Source organism: Taudactylus pleione, unplaced genomic scaffold, assembly GCF_031769625.1.
Source record: "Taudactylus pleione unplaced genomic scaffold, aTauple2 ptg000039l, whole genome shotgun sequence".
In the NCBI taxonomy this organism is placed as follows: domain Eukaryota; kingdom Metazoa; phylum Chordata; class Amphibia; order Anura; family Myobatrachidae; genus Taudactylus; species Taudactylus pleione.
In genome coordinates, this window is record NW_028284441.1 from 4,944,264 (window position 1) to 4,961,463 (window position 17,200).

Consider the following 17,200-nt stretch of genomic DNA (forward strand, 5'->3'; position numbering starts at 1 on the left):
ATACCTGGGTCCATTCCACTCACTGCAGGAAGGTCAACTATCCGGTGGAGATACAAGACGGAGTCGAGGCAGATAATGCAGACCTGTCAATTGTGAGCTTGTTCCGGGAGAGTTAAAGACTGCAGTGAGATACCTGAGCTAGGGAAATTTACAGCCCATTATTCCAGCAATGGAGTGGTGGGCTGGGGTTGCGTTCCTATTTTCTTACAGAGTTTTCATCATCCTTGTTTGGTTTGGGATGTCTTGTTTCTATAATGGTGGACAAATGATGGAGGGAGAAGTCAATGGTGATACCGATGGAGTGGAGTCGGGAGAAGGAGCAATACATTCACAAGGGCGGTATCTGACCAAACTCAGTACAGCAATTAAGAGATCTGTCATTCTAGAAACTCGGAGTCAGTGTGAAGGTCTATTGTCTGAGGAATACTGTATGTGTGCAAACTATGGATCTCTAATTGATGAAAAGTGCATCCAGCAATGCCAGTCCAAGAGTAACCTGTATTTTGGTGAGCATCTTTTAGAGTAACATTCCTTAGTGGGTAAGGTCTTAAACCAAACTGAGTGTTAGGTTTGCACTCATGTGCCTCAGGGACAATATAATGTAGGTTTAGTACCACTCCCGTTAAATGTCTCTGAGGTTCTTGGATTACTTAATGGGAAAATGCTGGATGGGAAATTCGTTAAGTCCAGGCCTCCAAATTTTAAGCTCCATCAGTACCAGGTGGATAGATTCCTGTTATGTTTAAACATCACCAATTCCAATAAATCAGGAAATTGGGAGGTGTCTGGGAACAGTCAGACATTGACCTTTTCACACAGAGCTGATAATGAACCAGTAGATGGTGGACTTATACGCAACATTACCAGTGGAAGACACTTCCAGTATAAGTATACACTTAGTTCCGCCAAGGTAATGGTTGACAGAGTACCAGAAGGGTACTGTGCAGCTATTGTACAACCTAAAATGTGTATCAGCCAATTGGGAAAATCTGGGGTAGGATTATTTGTTAGAGAATTGTGCCCAATGATGATGATGCATTCTATCCCTTATGTACTCCCAGATGATGTGTATTTTATATGTGGAAGGAAAGCGTACAAGTGGCTCACCCCGAGTTCTGAAGGTTTAATTTATCTGGGAAGGGTACTCCCAGAGGTTATGACCCTTACACATGGTGAAATGCTTGGTATTCATAAAAACACACCATCACCATATCTTCACACACAGTATGAACACAGAGACAAAAGAAATATGATACCTGGTGATGTACATACAGCCACACAGTTGATTAGCGAAACAACTGGCTTCCAAATTTTGGTAGCATTAGATCCCACCAGGATCACTCGGGGTACTTTAAATTTTAGATACATCCAAGACCTTGCTAAATTAATAGATAATATCACCGAGATGTATGATGACACATTTAGGAACACTGGTAAGGAGCTACAGGCCTATAAGAAAGAATTTGTGCAACATAGACTAGTATTAAGTTATTTAACAGCTGTTACTGGTGGATACTGTGTGACTCTGGCCACCCAAATTGGTGTCAAGTGTTGCACTTACTTCACAAATAATACTGGTGATCCCAAGGAGGTGATAGACCGGAAGATGGATGAGATTCTGCAACTGAAATGGGAATTTTGAAACAACCATAATGCCTCATTGACTGAGGTAGAGGAAAAGGTAGAAGAGTGGTTCTCATGGTTGAACCCTGTAAAATGGTTCTCCGGTCTAGGAGAGTGGGTCCAGGAAATGGTTGCTAGTGTAGGTAAACTCCTGATCCTCATATTGGTTGTCATTTTAGTAATGTGTCAGATGTGTTCCTGCTGTGTTGAAGTGTGGAAAATGTAATGCTAAGGTAAACCGGGAGAATTAAATTATGATGGTGGTTAGTAGTAATAGTATGCATACTAAGATAAATGAAGAACTGCATTACAATTCTGAACTAGAATGTACCATCAGATGATGTATAGATTTAGCCATGCATGAAATGTAAGTCCCTATCCCCTTCAAGACTTCCTTTATAGGTTAGGTGCATCCCCATATCTTTCCCATGATCTTCCGAGATCCGCCGTGTGAGTATAAGGGTAGTTTTATGTCCATCCCAGGGACACATTATTGATGGTTTAATGACCACATTGCACCATCCCATAATATAACTTTAAATAATATTTCATAGAGTATAACTGAATAAATGTAAGACCAGAGTGTGATAGAGTATTGTTTGCTATCAAAGGGTGGACTGTTGAAGCCGGATAATAGGCTGAGACCAGATCTTAAGTCAATATTGGGCAACGCCATCTTGTGTTGCCCCTGATTACGCCATCTTGCATCATCAGCATGAAACCATTGTGTGCGATGCTATATGCAATTATTAGCATAGTGCATCTGCATTGCTACCGCATATTGTTGAAAGTCCCAATATACCCCATACGCACATTAAATAAAACATAAAATATATAAGATGCACAGCACACAGTTGCGCTGCTTATCAAAGCACTCTACACATAAACGAACCACGCATATTAGTGACTTTACACAATATTATCACACTTACACATACCAAAACTTATAAAAAGGTTCCTCCACATTAAAAGCTTAATATAAGAGGTTTTATTAGTGAATACTTATGTTGTGAAATGTAATGTAAACGATATTTAAGGTACATAAGCTAGTAGACATATCATGTTTGGTACCGTTCGCAAGATATGAACTATATGAAATTAGTGGTTAGAATGTGAAGCTGTATGAATTGTTTTTTACTAGTTTAAACCAGTTCTTTGGCGGGAAAACCACACAAAGCAACATCTGAGGAACTGGGACATACCCCTAGTGATGCTATATGAACTGTCCAATGACCTGCATCGTACCAGAATGTCCAGGAGCATGACCCAATGGAAACCTGTTAACTAGTTTTTTTTGTTCTGGGAGGGTATATAGCTTCCATACTGGTTATAGCATACAGCCATTCTTCTTGGATGACCACAGGCTTCTGGACTGATGACTGTATGCTGGGACCAGTGTGCACGCGTATGTATTGGGCTATATCTTATATTCTGTATTTAATTGTCTTTGCGATAATTGTGCTAGATGAAAGCATGAAACTTTCTTTTATTGCAATAAGAACTTTCGTGCTTTGGAACCACAATTATTGTTTGGACAGCGATTATTTCTTTAGCAATTTAAGGGTATTCATACAATGTAGGTATGCGTAGTAGCACACAGGTGAGAAGGCAGCAGTGAGCGTCTTTATGCTCAGGCGATTTTTGCTAACATTTGCATATTTTTGCAACTGCATTCCGTATGGAAACGCAGTTGCGATCGCATTAGCGTTGTTCCCTGAATTCGGCCCTAAGTTCATGTAAGTTTTCAATACTCAGTTATAAACAAAAAGAAGAAATATTTATAGAATTTTATTGGCTAGAGGAATACAGCAAGAAAATGCATATTTGTTTGGACTGGTAAGGCCATATTAGTGTAATAGAGGTTATGTTAAAACAGGAAGATTGCAACAACAAGCCAAAGGAAAGTTTTGTTTAGATACTTTGGTGCAGGGGCATAGGGAGGGCGGTTCCAGTGGAACGCAAGCTCCAGACACCGAATTTGTCCGCAGGCACCGCGCGCTGTGTACCCGGAAGCTGTCTAAGCTGACAGCCTGCAGGGTGCCAGAATTGCCCTGTGAACGCTGGTCTCTGAAGTGATCGGAGGCTAAGGAAGCCAGCATTCCCAGTGATGCAGTGCGCAGGTGACATCATGATGTCACCCGCGCACTGAGGAGCCTGTGTGGCCACGCCTGCTGGATCTAGCTAGATCTAGTCAGGGTGGCAGTGGCAATGACACCCTGGACGACGCCCGCTATGGATGAGGCAAGTGCTGGGAGAGGGGGGGAGGGGAAACAGAGCTACAGGGGCAGAACTACATTGGGGGGAAGCAGAAATACATGGGGGGAACAGAACTACAGGGGGGTGGACAGAACTACAGGGGCACTACTTTAAGGGGCACAACTACTGGGGGCACTGCATATGGGCAGCTATACAGTATACAGGGGGCACTGCATATGGGCACCACTACAGGGGCAATGCACATGGGCACCACTACAGAGGGCACTGCATATGGGCACCACAACAGAGGGCATTGCTTATGGGCACTTCTACTGGGGGCACAGCATGAGGGGGCACTACTTTAAGGGGCAGAACTACAGGGGCACTACTTTAAGGGGCACAACTACAGGGGGCGCTGCATATGTGCACCACTAAAGGGGGGCACCGCATGTGGGCACCACAACAGGGGGCATTGCATATGGGCACCACAACAGGGGGCATTGCATATGGCCACTACTACAGGGGGCACTGCATATTGGCACCACTACAGGGGTATTTTTACTTCTCTTTAATCCCATATGGACCCGTCTCCTCCCTGGAACACTTGAGGAGGGGGAAGGTGGGGGGGGGTTGCGCCATAGCACCCACGTGCTCCGGGTGCCCTGGCTACACGCTACTCTCCTGCTTTGGTGATACCAGTGTTAGTGAAATTGAAGTTTGCAGAAGTGTATTTGTAGCACTCCATGGTATTTCAGTGAAGCATCTAAGAACAGTGCAAAAACTTAAAAAACACACAGTGATATTTCTGAGGAAGAAGACAGGCCACCATTTCCCTCTAGTTCTGCCTATCAAATAACCGAATGGACAAGAAATAAAATCTGCATAGTTCCGTGACATACAGAGTCTCATGCAGTTTATATCACCTGGTATGCGCCATTTTATCAATCTTTGAAATCTCATGAAAAGCTCAACACGGTAGCACATCATATTATGTTTCAAATTAGGGTGTGCAGTCCAAGTCCGTATGTATAAATTGTACACTTGAAGGCTAATGCTGGCCATACACGGGACGATTTATCACACGATTTGGGCTGTTTTTACAGGTTGGACAGACCAATCTTATGAAAATAGTTGTATTTTGAGTCTTCTGTGACCCAGATGCACGTCCCCGCCATCGTCTAGTTGGATCGCAGATCAGATGGTTTTGCAGAGACACCTCAACTGATCATGTATGATTTGAAGTCTTATGTGAAGTCTAATGTGAAATCGTTTTCAAAACAAATCGTCCAGGATTTTAAGGGAATAATTGCAAGGGAAATCGTACAACTGATTTTACCAACTTTTGAATCTCACCGTGTATGGCCACCATAAGCTGCTTTCTGCTTGGTATTTTCACCCTTCCCATCTGCCTTTAGGTGTTACAGGGGTCTATTTATCAAGCAGTGAAAAGTGTAGAGAAGTGAACCAGTGGAGATGTTGCCCATAGCAACCAATCAGCTTTAAAGTAGCATTTATCAAGTACAGTCTATAAAATAATAGGTAGGAGCTGATTGGTTGCTATGGGCAACTTCTCCACTAGTCCACTTTTCCACGCTTTTCACTGCTTGATATATAGACCCCTTAATCAGGACAGGTCCCCTTCATTGTTGTCTACATATTAGTATTGGCACTATTATAGATAAGTCCTGGATAAATTGATAAATGTGTTAGTATTAGGGATGTCAGGGACCTATCTGATGGAGTTCACCAACACGTGGTGGATGGGCAAACATTTTTGGCCAGACATGTACAGTACTAAGAACCTCACTTACACTCCATGTTAATTGTAGAGTTTAACAGGATTATTTTTGACTATCATCGTTCTTAGTACTTAGAATGTGCATCTGCAGTTTCATTTTCCTGCATTGTACTACAAGTCTCAGCATGGTAGCACCACTTATTATGTTTAAAATTAGGGTGTGCAGTCCAAGCCCCTCCCCCAAAAGTCAAGAAACACTAGAATTTGAAAACATTGATGAAGAGTTGGATATGATATAAAAGTTTGGATACAATTAATAATAATATTCACTCATTACCCACTGACTTTATATACATAATTTTAAATCATTTTAAAATTTACATACATATTTATTACCAGTAATCTCTATTAATTAGTATTTTCTGTATTTAATTATTTACAATAATGCAACAGGTACATTATTACTTGTTACCAACCTAATATAAAAATCTGAATAAACAAGGACCCAGTAGATTGTTTATGATTTATTCAATAAATAACCAGGCATTCGCCCTGCACCCTTTACAGCCGCCTGGAGCATCCTGAAGGCGCTCGAGGCAGTGCCGTACTTACTGCTGATGGCAGCTCTGTCCCCTAGGGGATCCAGTATGTTTGACCGCCAGCTGCAAATCCCGTCAGCGGCATCCCGGCAGCAGTGAAAATCCCGATCGTCCCAAGGTAAGCATTTCCAACCCTATTCTACCCCCTAATCCTAACCCTCCTTTAGGGGTGCCTAACCCTAACCTCCCCCCAAGTGCCTAACCCTAATCCCCCCTCTAAGTGCCTAAACCTAACCCCCCTCTTCCCTGCCACCTAAACTTAAGTCCCCAGGGGGGGTGCCTAACCCTAACATCCCTCCGGGGGTGCCTAACCCTCCCTTCCCCTAGCCTAACCCTATACTCCCGGGGGGGTGCCTAACCCTAAAGTCCCCCCCGGGAACCCTAAAAACTAAACCTAACCCTCCCCCCCCGCGCAGCTGTCAGCACCCGGTGCCCGGCTTAGCTTCAATCAGTAAGCCATGTGTCGGGCTCCAGGCATAGGTAACATGACAGGCGTTGGGATTTCGATGCCTGTCATTTAACCCCTTGCCGGCAATAGACTGTTGGGAAGCCGACGGTCGGGATTCCGTCCGTTGGCTTCCCGACTGCTTCCCCCTATGGATACCCCTTAATCGGTATACCTAATAGTTGCTATTTAGCGTTGCAAGTCGCTAAATTGAAATAATTGCTTTCCAATCTAATTGTGGTTCCAAAGCACAAAAAGTTATATTTTTACAAGAAAAGGTATAACACGATTTGATCTAAACAATTAGCGCAAAAAGCAAGTAAATACAAAGGTACAGCCAATACATATGTTAGCACTCTGGATTCCAGTTCTCAGTCATCAATCCTGAAGCCTGTGGTGATCTAATGGTGCATACACACGGTCAGATTTTTCCTTCAGATATGAACGATAACGATTTAAAAATCGTTCAGTCGTTCATATCTGAAGGAAAATCTGACATATCTGACATACCTGAACGATGGACGATCAACGATGCGCGTTCCCCTTTGTCAGATAACGATATCTGACATCTGATGTTTTTACAGTCAGACTTGGACGATTCCATTCATTTTAATGCAGTCAAAAATCGTTCAATCGTTCAAATCGTTCAAATCGTTCAAAACTTTGGTAAAATCGTTCAAATCGTTCAATCGTTCATCTGACAAATCTGACAAGTCTGACAAATCTGACCGTGTGTATGCTCCATTAGAAGGAAAATGACTCCCTTATGGTGTCTAGAGCACTAGCCTATATGCCTTACAGGTCACAGATAGAACAATAGAGACAAGCTGGCGTGATTCCATTGGTCTTTGTTCCTGGTCATTCTGGTCATTGGATAGTTCATACGGTGTCATCAGGGGTATGTCCTAGTTCTCCATCAGTTGCTTTGTGTAGTTTCCCGCCGAAGAACTGGTTAAACTGGCTACAGACACTACATACAATATGTTAACATGCTAACCAATAGCTCTCTATAGTTCGTAACTTGCGGACGCATGATGCGATCTCCTTGCCGATAGAACCAGAGATCTGCAAATGAACATGGATTTAATATAATACCAAACATGACATGTCTACTATGTTCTAAACCTTAGATCTTATTTATGTACACATTTCATTATAATTACTAATTAATAATAACTTTAATAACTCTCTTATTGTAACTAGGAACCATTACATACATACATATGCGTTCGCATATGTGTGTCTGTGCATTGATGTAGGAAATGTTCGTAAGTATGTATGTGAAGACGCACGTGGGCATCTATGTGTATGCATGTGGGTACACATACGAGCGTCTATGTGTAGGCATATGTCTATTGTGTGTGCGTTATGTGAATCAGTGTATGTGTGTGGTGGGTTCGCAGTTGTGCGCATTGTATTGCGCCGACGCAAAGTAGCATCCAATTTACCCTTTATCAGACAACAGACGACTAGATCATCAGATAATGATTGCAAACGATCATATTTGACTTCGACACCCCCTAGGTGTAACATTATAACACCATGCACACCCTGTTACAGCACTGGCCAAAGCACTTGAAGCTGTTTATCGGCTAACCCTTCTGCATAAACACGTATGCAATTATCTGGCCAATCAGCCGATAATGAATCTGCTCAATAATTGCATAGGTGTGTACCCAGATTCACTGTTTTAAGACTGTATTTGATTGCTTACAGTAGTGGTGTAATTGTTTTTTGTTTGTTTGGCATCAGAGATTAAAAAAAACACTTATACAGAATTTTCACGAATGAGATCCTGTAAGTATAATATTGTTTGACAGAATTATGTAGGTTAAACCTGCTATCAGCATAAACCTTCATACACAACTAATTAACGACTATAAATATATCTAAATAAGAATAATGATAGGGAGACACAGGTATTATAAACAGGTTTTATATATCAATAAATTTGGCAGATCAAATTAAAATGTAACCTATAGACTCTTGCATGGACAAACATCATCATTCCAGGACTTTGTGCAGGAATGATGATGTTTGTCCATGCAAGATGACGTTTTGCCTCTTTCTGAGTTCCGTTTTTTTGGAGGGAAAAATCCGAACTCGGTGTGCAAACTCGAACCTATCCGAGCCTGCACATCCCTACTATAAACTAAATTCTGGTGGCAGACTAAAGCACGAGCTAACAGAGGGCCTGATTCAGAGGCGCTCGCAAATCAGGACGGGCGCTGGTTTTTTTAGGAGCGGCCTCCTGGCCACTCACATAGCTGTGGGTGACCACCCACAGCTATAGCGAGCGGCCATGATGATGGTCGCGATGGTCAAGACCATCACTACCATCGGGCTAGCGACGAGACCCTTGAGGTAGAGTCTCGTTCATCGCAAACCCCAGACAGCTTTCGGCTCTAACAGAGCCGGAAGCTCTCCACTGACATCACTCGTGATGTCAGTGGGGCCACCCCCAAACGGCAAGCGTTCCTCGGGAATGCCTCCATTTGGGCAGCCACCCCCCGGCCCGCCCACCAAACGGAGCGAGCTGTCACTCAACATCGACAGCTCGCCCCCTTTGTTGTGAGACCCGGAGCAATGGATTGCCCGTCGCTAGCCGGGTCTCGTGCATGCGCACGATGGAGCCGGCTCCGTCGAGAGCATGCGCTGTGGGCCACTATCGACTCGGTTGCGAGCGATCAACGCTTGCGACCGGGTCTGAATCAAGCCCAGAGACCCATGATTTGATTCAACTAACCAACATCAGTAAAAAAAGGGGGTTATAACACCAAACACACAGAACAAGACGACACTCAAGAAACGCATCGCAAACAACCAGGGCAGGGCAGGTGGAAATTTCCAGACTTCATAGCAGAATTTAGGCTACTCCCCTGAAATATGGACAGTATCCACAATCCCGACCCTCACACATTGATTGTCTGGCCAAATGAGATAACCCACTCTCTATATAACTTAACCCTATCATACCCAGCTCCCTGCTGTGCTTGTCACAGGTTCTGCCTAGACTTATTATTCCTATTCTGCTTTCAGATTCATATATCTGAGTATATTTGCAAAAGTCATCAAAACAGGTTTAAAAGTACACCCAGGCAAGAGAAAAATGAAACTATGGCACAAACGAAAAACATTGCCAGGCCTGGATGTATACAATGGCCATATAAAGTATTTACTGACATTTTTCATATAAAAATACATTTATACAGGTTTTGTTTGGGAATTGTTATCATTGATCAACACAAAACTCTCAGAAATTTCAAATAAAAATGACAACTGAAGCCTTTTCCCAAATTATGAAATCTAAAAAGTAGACAATAGTTGCCGAAACAAGTATTTACCTTTACTAGATACACCTACTGTAAGTAAACCCTAGTGCAATAAGCTGTTAAATAAGATTTGCTGGTGATCATCCTTGTACAATTAATGTGTTTTAATTATTTACAAATCTATTCATTAGTATTTTAAAGACTGTACAGTTCGGAGTTAGTAGGGGGCCATGAGATTCCATCAGAACCTTGTGTGCTTATACAACATGGGATCTCTGGGCAGGATAAACTCGCTTGCATTTGTTTGCACCCCATTGTCGTAAGCAAACAATTAGCATAGTCTTCCACCTATAACTACCTGCTATGTGTGCAGCTGCAGATTGGACAAGGTACTGAAGGAATCTCACACTTAAATTAATCTCCAACCACCAGAGTTGGATACCAGAGTGCAGGGAGGTGACAATAACTAGACAAGCAAAAAGTACACTGATATAACTCAATAATTGAAGGATTAGAATAGTACTGTACCAGCAGTACAGGATGCCAGGAGTACTGTACCAATAATGTAGGATGCTACAGTAAGTTGGCATACTGTATAGTACTGTAGTTCCTTAAATAGTCTAAACAAGCAAGTGTCCTTAATCAGGTTTAGATTATGTTTATTTTTTTCTACCAACAGCTGTACCTCTGGCCAAGTCAGGAATTGCTGATGGCTCAAGACAGTATATTTTCAACTAAGTTCACAACCCATTGCCAAGGGTCCTCATTTTGGGAGTCACTACTCTCATATCTATTATTTAGACATTACTGAAATGCAGTTAAAATCATATATAGTTACCTCTCAGGTAAGCAGGCTGAAATGTAACAAAAGGGTTGGGTTTTAAACCACACCAAAATTTATTTTAATGGACTGGCTGGACATCATCTAAGACAACTTTAAGCAATATTTGCATACAAAATAGGAAATAAATAAGACAATGCTCAATTAAATCTCTATTTCCAAGTGAACAGTTGTTTGCAGTAGTAAATTAAAGTATGAGGTATTGGCTCATATTTTGATTAAAAACAAACATTTAGGGGGGAATTCAATTAGTCCTGATAACTTAACGAGGGTAAAATAGGGTGGTAGCCTCGGGCTTTATCAATTAGGCTCCCTTTTTCAACTGAAACCTTTGTTAAAGCTCGTTACATTGATGTGTTAACAGGAGTTAAAAGGCGTTAACACTCAGAATTGTGAAAAGTTTCACAGATTTGTTTGCTGACAGGGTTGTGGCATCCATTAACCACTAAGTTATTGGGGATTTTTATTCGCTGATTATGCAGAGAGGAAAAAAAGTCACTGATAAGTGCTGCCGATGGTCTCACTTCGAGACTAATTGAATAGCCCTGGAGGATCAATTCGCTAGTGGTAAATAACCGTGGCTAATATAATTCCCCCCCTTAAATTTATAATCCAATGAGAAAAGTGGACCAATTACATTGCATTGCAAGATTAAATGTTTTACTTAAAATTTGGAAGGCAATTTGTAATTCACCAAGGGGGATATTTATCAAACCGTGAACAGAGATAAAGTGGAGAGAGCTAAAGTACCAACCAATCAGTTCCTAACTGTCACTTTACAAGCTGTGTTTGAAAACTGACAGTTAGATGCTGATTGGTTGCTGCTTCTCTCTCTCTCTCTCTCTCTCTCTCTCCCCCCTCCCCCTCCCCCATGGCAGAAATGGTATGGACTGCAGCCCATGCTCTGTACAATACTGTGCTTCATAAAAGGTTAGCAAAACATATAAATCAATTTTTGAAGAAACACTCATTCCCAACCAATATGCCAGATGGAGGAAGGTTCTATGGTTCTATGGGACCAAAATATATCATTTTGACTTCAATGCTTGTTGTTATGGAAACTGTAAAAACATTGCCAAGAAATGGTTCAAACATCCAGTATCCAGATGTGCACTGCTGGTAGAGACTTACCCATATATATTCACATCTTTAATTGCTGCTAAATGTGATTTTGCCAATTATTATAACAAATGGGATAAATACATATTTAATCAATTATTGTTTGATTTTAGTTTGCAATTAATATGAAGGTTTTTTAATATTTCACATTTCTGAGTACAGTATTTTATGTTGATCAGAAATTTGAGAAGATAAAGGTTCATTTTAATAACCAAACTTTTTTTCTGATATTAAACTTGGAAGTACTGTATGAATACATCTTCAATCATATTATAGATCATGTTTTTGAAAACAATTAACATTTCCCAGATTTGGGCCATGTGAGAAAAGTAATGATCAAATTCTGTAACCACTATCAAAGATGAGGCAAAGGAATACGATTTAGGATCTTCCCTTAAAGTCATGCACATACATACATCTGTAGCAGAGCAGCACATTCACCTTCTTTCCTTATGGAACCTAATCAACACCGTCTAAAATTGTATTGGTACTGTACAAAATGTTTTTTATTGTAATAAATTGTATTATGTTTTTATAAGGGTGTCAACAGCTTTTTGTTCACAAAAACTACTAGGTTTTTATATGTGAATGTTTTTATACTTTAATAGTAGTATTTTGAAGTGTTTACCCAGAACGGCCTTTTCTTAATTCTCCAGTAAAAACTGTAAAAGTTACTTAAGCGCTCTCTCACAGACCTTTTTCTATCTCTATTATCCAGACCCACTAACAGGGGACTCTGTATGAGTAGCTGCTAGGCTTAGTTCTCTGTATAGGCGCAGGATAAGGGTGGTTTGTATAAAGTTGATTTTTTAATTGATTTGTTTGAAAAAATATATATATATTTTAGGAATACTTCAGTATCTCTATATTGGCATAAAATGATCATTCCGTTTTAAAGATGCTATATTATCATTCTAAAACTACAAATGTCTGGGAGTGGCTAAAGGGGGGGGGGAGTATTTGGGGCATTTGAATGGTTGTTTACCAAGTCTTAACATTTTATAAAACTACTGTATGAAGCATTTAAAAATAAGAAATGAAAATGTCATTATTCATTGATTTGTCATAGAGTTAGAGACCAGAATACTTATCTTGTCCATTCATGAAATATCTCATAATAATAATACTAATAATACTAATAATTATATATATATATATATATATATATATATCACTAATAGTCCTGCACTCTCAATAGTTAAGTGTCAACAGAGGGGTGCTTCCAAGGACCCTGAGGTCCCAAATAATAAACTTGGATTTCCTGGAAGGAAGGATGCACTCGCCATTCAAAATTTTCTCTCAAATTTTATTCATCACACGACTTGATCAGAAGAATGTAATTATGGTCATAATTACATTCTTCTGATCAAGTTGTGTGATGAATAAAATTTGAGAGAATATTTTGAATGGCGAGTGCATCCTTCCTTCCAGGAAATCCAAGTATATATATATATATATATATATATATATATATATATATATAAATATATTCCAAAGACAAAAAAACTAACAGTATCACATGTCCCCTTATGGCTTCTTAGACATGATCTGAAATTTCACAAAACCTACTGAATTTCTGCCACTCAAACTACAAAAAGCAATGAAATTCCGATCATTAAAGCTGATGCCTTAATGAACGTGTTCCTTGCGTAATACAGATATGGTATGCCATCACACCATGTGGTTAACTGCAGATTCAGCACTCTCACAGAGTGGCATTGCTGTCATTCACAAAATGGTGGATCTGCTAATTTACAGAATTGTTTGCTAGTTGGAATATACACATGCAGACTATGCTATAGAGGTCTGAGCAGATATGTGGCACACACATCCCACTTAGTGCCCACAATCTTCCCATTTGGTCACCACAACAATTCCATTGGGTTCAAACATTCTTCTCACTCCATACATATATCTCATTCAGAATACACATTCAGCTCCCTAATTGCTAAAACTATCATACTGTGTCTATGCATGTAAACTTTCTTCCCCTATACACCTCCATGCTGCTGTATCTTTCCCAATCCCTACTGATGTGTGGTCTCCCAACTGTCCTAGTCTGTATTCACTCATCCACACCAATCTCTCTTTCCCCCTGTGCACCACCCTGTATTCCAGCATCCGTGCCACTCTGTTTCCTTCCATCTGCACCACTGCCTTCCCCCCTATCTTCCCCTCATCTGTTCCACTCTTTCTTCCTCCAGCTGCACCACTCTGTCCCCCCAACTGTGCCACTCTGCCCCCCCCCCACATGCACCACTCTGTCTTTACCCCATCTGCATAAAATTTGTCTTCCCCAATCTCTAATGTTGTGTGTTCTCCCATTTGTGCTAGTCTGTATTCCCTCATCTGCACCAATCTGTCTTTACCCATCTGAGCTGCTGTGTCTTCTCACATCCACTCTGTAACCCCCAACCACGTCGCTCTGTCCCCCCAAACCATGCCACTCTGTCTCCCCCCATCCACACCACTGTTTTCCATCCATCTGCATCACTTTGTCTTCTTCCCCCCATCCGCACCACTGTTTTAAAACCCATCTACACCACTTTGACTTCCCCATTTGTGTTGCTTAATTTTCTCCCTCTCCATGCCTTTCTGTCTCCCCCATCCACACATCACTGTCTCCTCCCCCATCCACACTAATCTCATCTGCACAGCTCTATCTTCTGCTCAGATCTCAGTAGTATAGACTGTATGTATGTATGTATTCCAATGAGCACACAATTCTGTGAATTAGCAGCTCCACCATTTTGTGAGTGACAGCATTCTCCTCTGTGAGAGTACTGAATCTGCAGTTAACCACAGGGTGTGATGGCCATATGTGTATTGCGCAAAGAACATATCCATTAAGGCATTAGCCTTAATGATTGGAATTTCATTGCCTTTTTTAGCTTGAATGGCAGAAACTCAGTAGGTTTTGTGAAATTTCAGATCATGTCTAAGAAGCCTTAATGGGACTTGTGAAACCATAAGGTTTTTGTCTATGGAAATTCATTGCTTTTTTAAAATGTATTAACCATCATGGTTTGGAGAAGCAAACTGGGCCACCTGCAGGGGAGAAGGGCAACAAAATGGTACACTAGTGCAGGTGGAGGGGACAGCACACAAGAGGTGTTTTGGGAGTACAGAGGGAGAGAGTGCTGGGTGTGGACTGTAGGTATGTGGGACAGTGACAGCAGCAGGGGTGCTGAGCAGTGGCAGCAGTGGGGCAGTGCACAGGGGCATCAGTGGACAACAGATGGGCTCACTGGCTCTGGGCATGCATCTGAAAAAAAATCAATAAGACACAGATGCATGGACGTATCAGTGAGATCCATCCATGCATCCGTGTTAAAAGTGGAATATGTGTAAAATAAAAATGAAAATAAAAAAGTATGTGCCACCAACCAAAGCACAACCTGCCCCGGGCCTTTCACAGCCAGTCCTGGTTGTGAAAATACAGTGGACAAATGACATATTAGTCCCCTGTATTTAACACAACCAGCACTGAGCTCAGCTGGGCAAGTCCTGGTTTTGGAAATACAGGAGACAAAAAGCGTAGGTGCCCCCTGTATTTTCCATAACCAGCACTGGACCCTTTCTAGCGGGGGATTATGCCACAGCCAGGGGAACCCTTTCACTGGGTCCCCTGGCCAAAGCATTACCCCTGACCAATAGTCAGCTCAGGCCAGGGATTCCTAGGGAGCTGCGGACCCCCAATAAAGGGGTCCCCCTCTCCAGGGCACCCCAGGTCTAGGTTGATAGCTTGGGACTATCCCAAGCACCCCTGGGCAGTGGGTGCTGAGTTGATTGTGTAAAAAAAAATTGATTTTGCAGGTGAATCACAGGTCCCAGCAAGCCTTCTTTGCATGCTGGTACTTGGAGAGCCACAAGTACCAGCATGCATGGCATTACAGGCCTGCTAGCACCTGTAGTCCACCTGTAAAGAAAATATTAAAATAAACACAATACACTTTAATATTTTAAAAGTTTATTGTATGGCATCTTCACCTGGGGGGTGGCAGCCTTTAAGCTTTTTTTTATAGGGATGCCGCCATCCCAGGACTTCCGGCGTCTTCACCTAGCGGGCGCCAACCCGACAGGGCTTCTGCCATCTTTGCCTGGTGGGCAGCAGCCAATTCACTCTTTTTCATGACCGCCAACCCCCCAGGGCTTCCGATGTCTTCGTCTGTCAGGGAGCCAACCAGCTAGTGCTTCTGGTTCTTCACCTGGGGGGGTGGCAACCAATTCAATTGCATGGCTGCCACCTCCACAGTGCTTCCAGTGTCCTCTTCAGCTAGTGGGCAGCATCCTTTGAGCTCTTTTACATGGCCGCCACCCACAAGGACCGGCCATCTTCTTTCTTCTGGAGCTCTTCACTGCTCCCTCTGCCATGCTGCTGCCTCACGCTGGCTTATATAAGCCAGCCGAGGGGGCAGGGCGATGACATTGTGAGCCATGATTGGCTCACGCCAGCCATCTTTGAATTTCAAAAATGGTGCAGAGGCACCATACTTGAAATAGGCACCGCTGCAAAACTCTGCAGATTCGCTGGCAGGGACTGGATACTATCGGATCCAGGCCTGCCGCCAACACAGCACCACCACCGGGTCCCACTGCCAATGCCCACACCACCACTGGATCCCGCTACTAAAGCTCGCACCACCGCCGAGTCCCCACCACCACTAACGCTCGCAGCACAGGCGGGTCCTCGCTACTGCTAAAGCCTGCTACCTCCGCTGGGTCCCACCTCCACTAATGCCCGCAAAGGACAGCCATCTTTGTGCACCAAAGTGGAGCCACATTACACCCCCTGCAGGAGGCCACCTACTGAGGTTGTGCAACAAGTTGAAGCTCCCTGTCTATATAGTGGGGCATTTGTGGGACAATAGTTTAAAAACTGTAACTTTCTCAATTACCTGAACCACAAAAGCACCTACACTGAAACCGGAGCCACCTAACAAAACAAACCCCAAGTCTAAATTCGTCCTCCGCTCTGAGTTATGCCTTCCCAAAAATCCCCCATAGACTAAAGCAGAATAGTGGTCCTAACTGAATGTGGCAAAAAAAACTGACAGTTTAAACTTTATACTGTTCCCAAATCCTCATTTTGGGAGGAATCTAATTTGGCATGCAACACCGAGCAACAATTCTACCCGTCCATGTCAATTTCAGCTTGGTACATTCAATAGCTTTTGAGATGTAGTCCCTTAAACACCATGCCCCCCTCTCTGGAATTCTCTATGGGAAAATTCTGTTTATTTGATTCAGCCCTAATATAAGGGCATGACGGTGCCCTTATAATATATATATTGTGTATGTATATAAATATATATATATATATATATATATATGTATGTGTGTATATATATATATATATATATATTT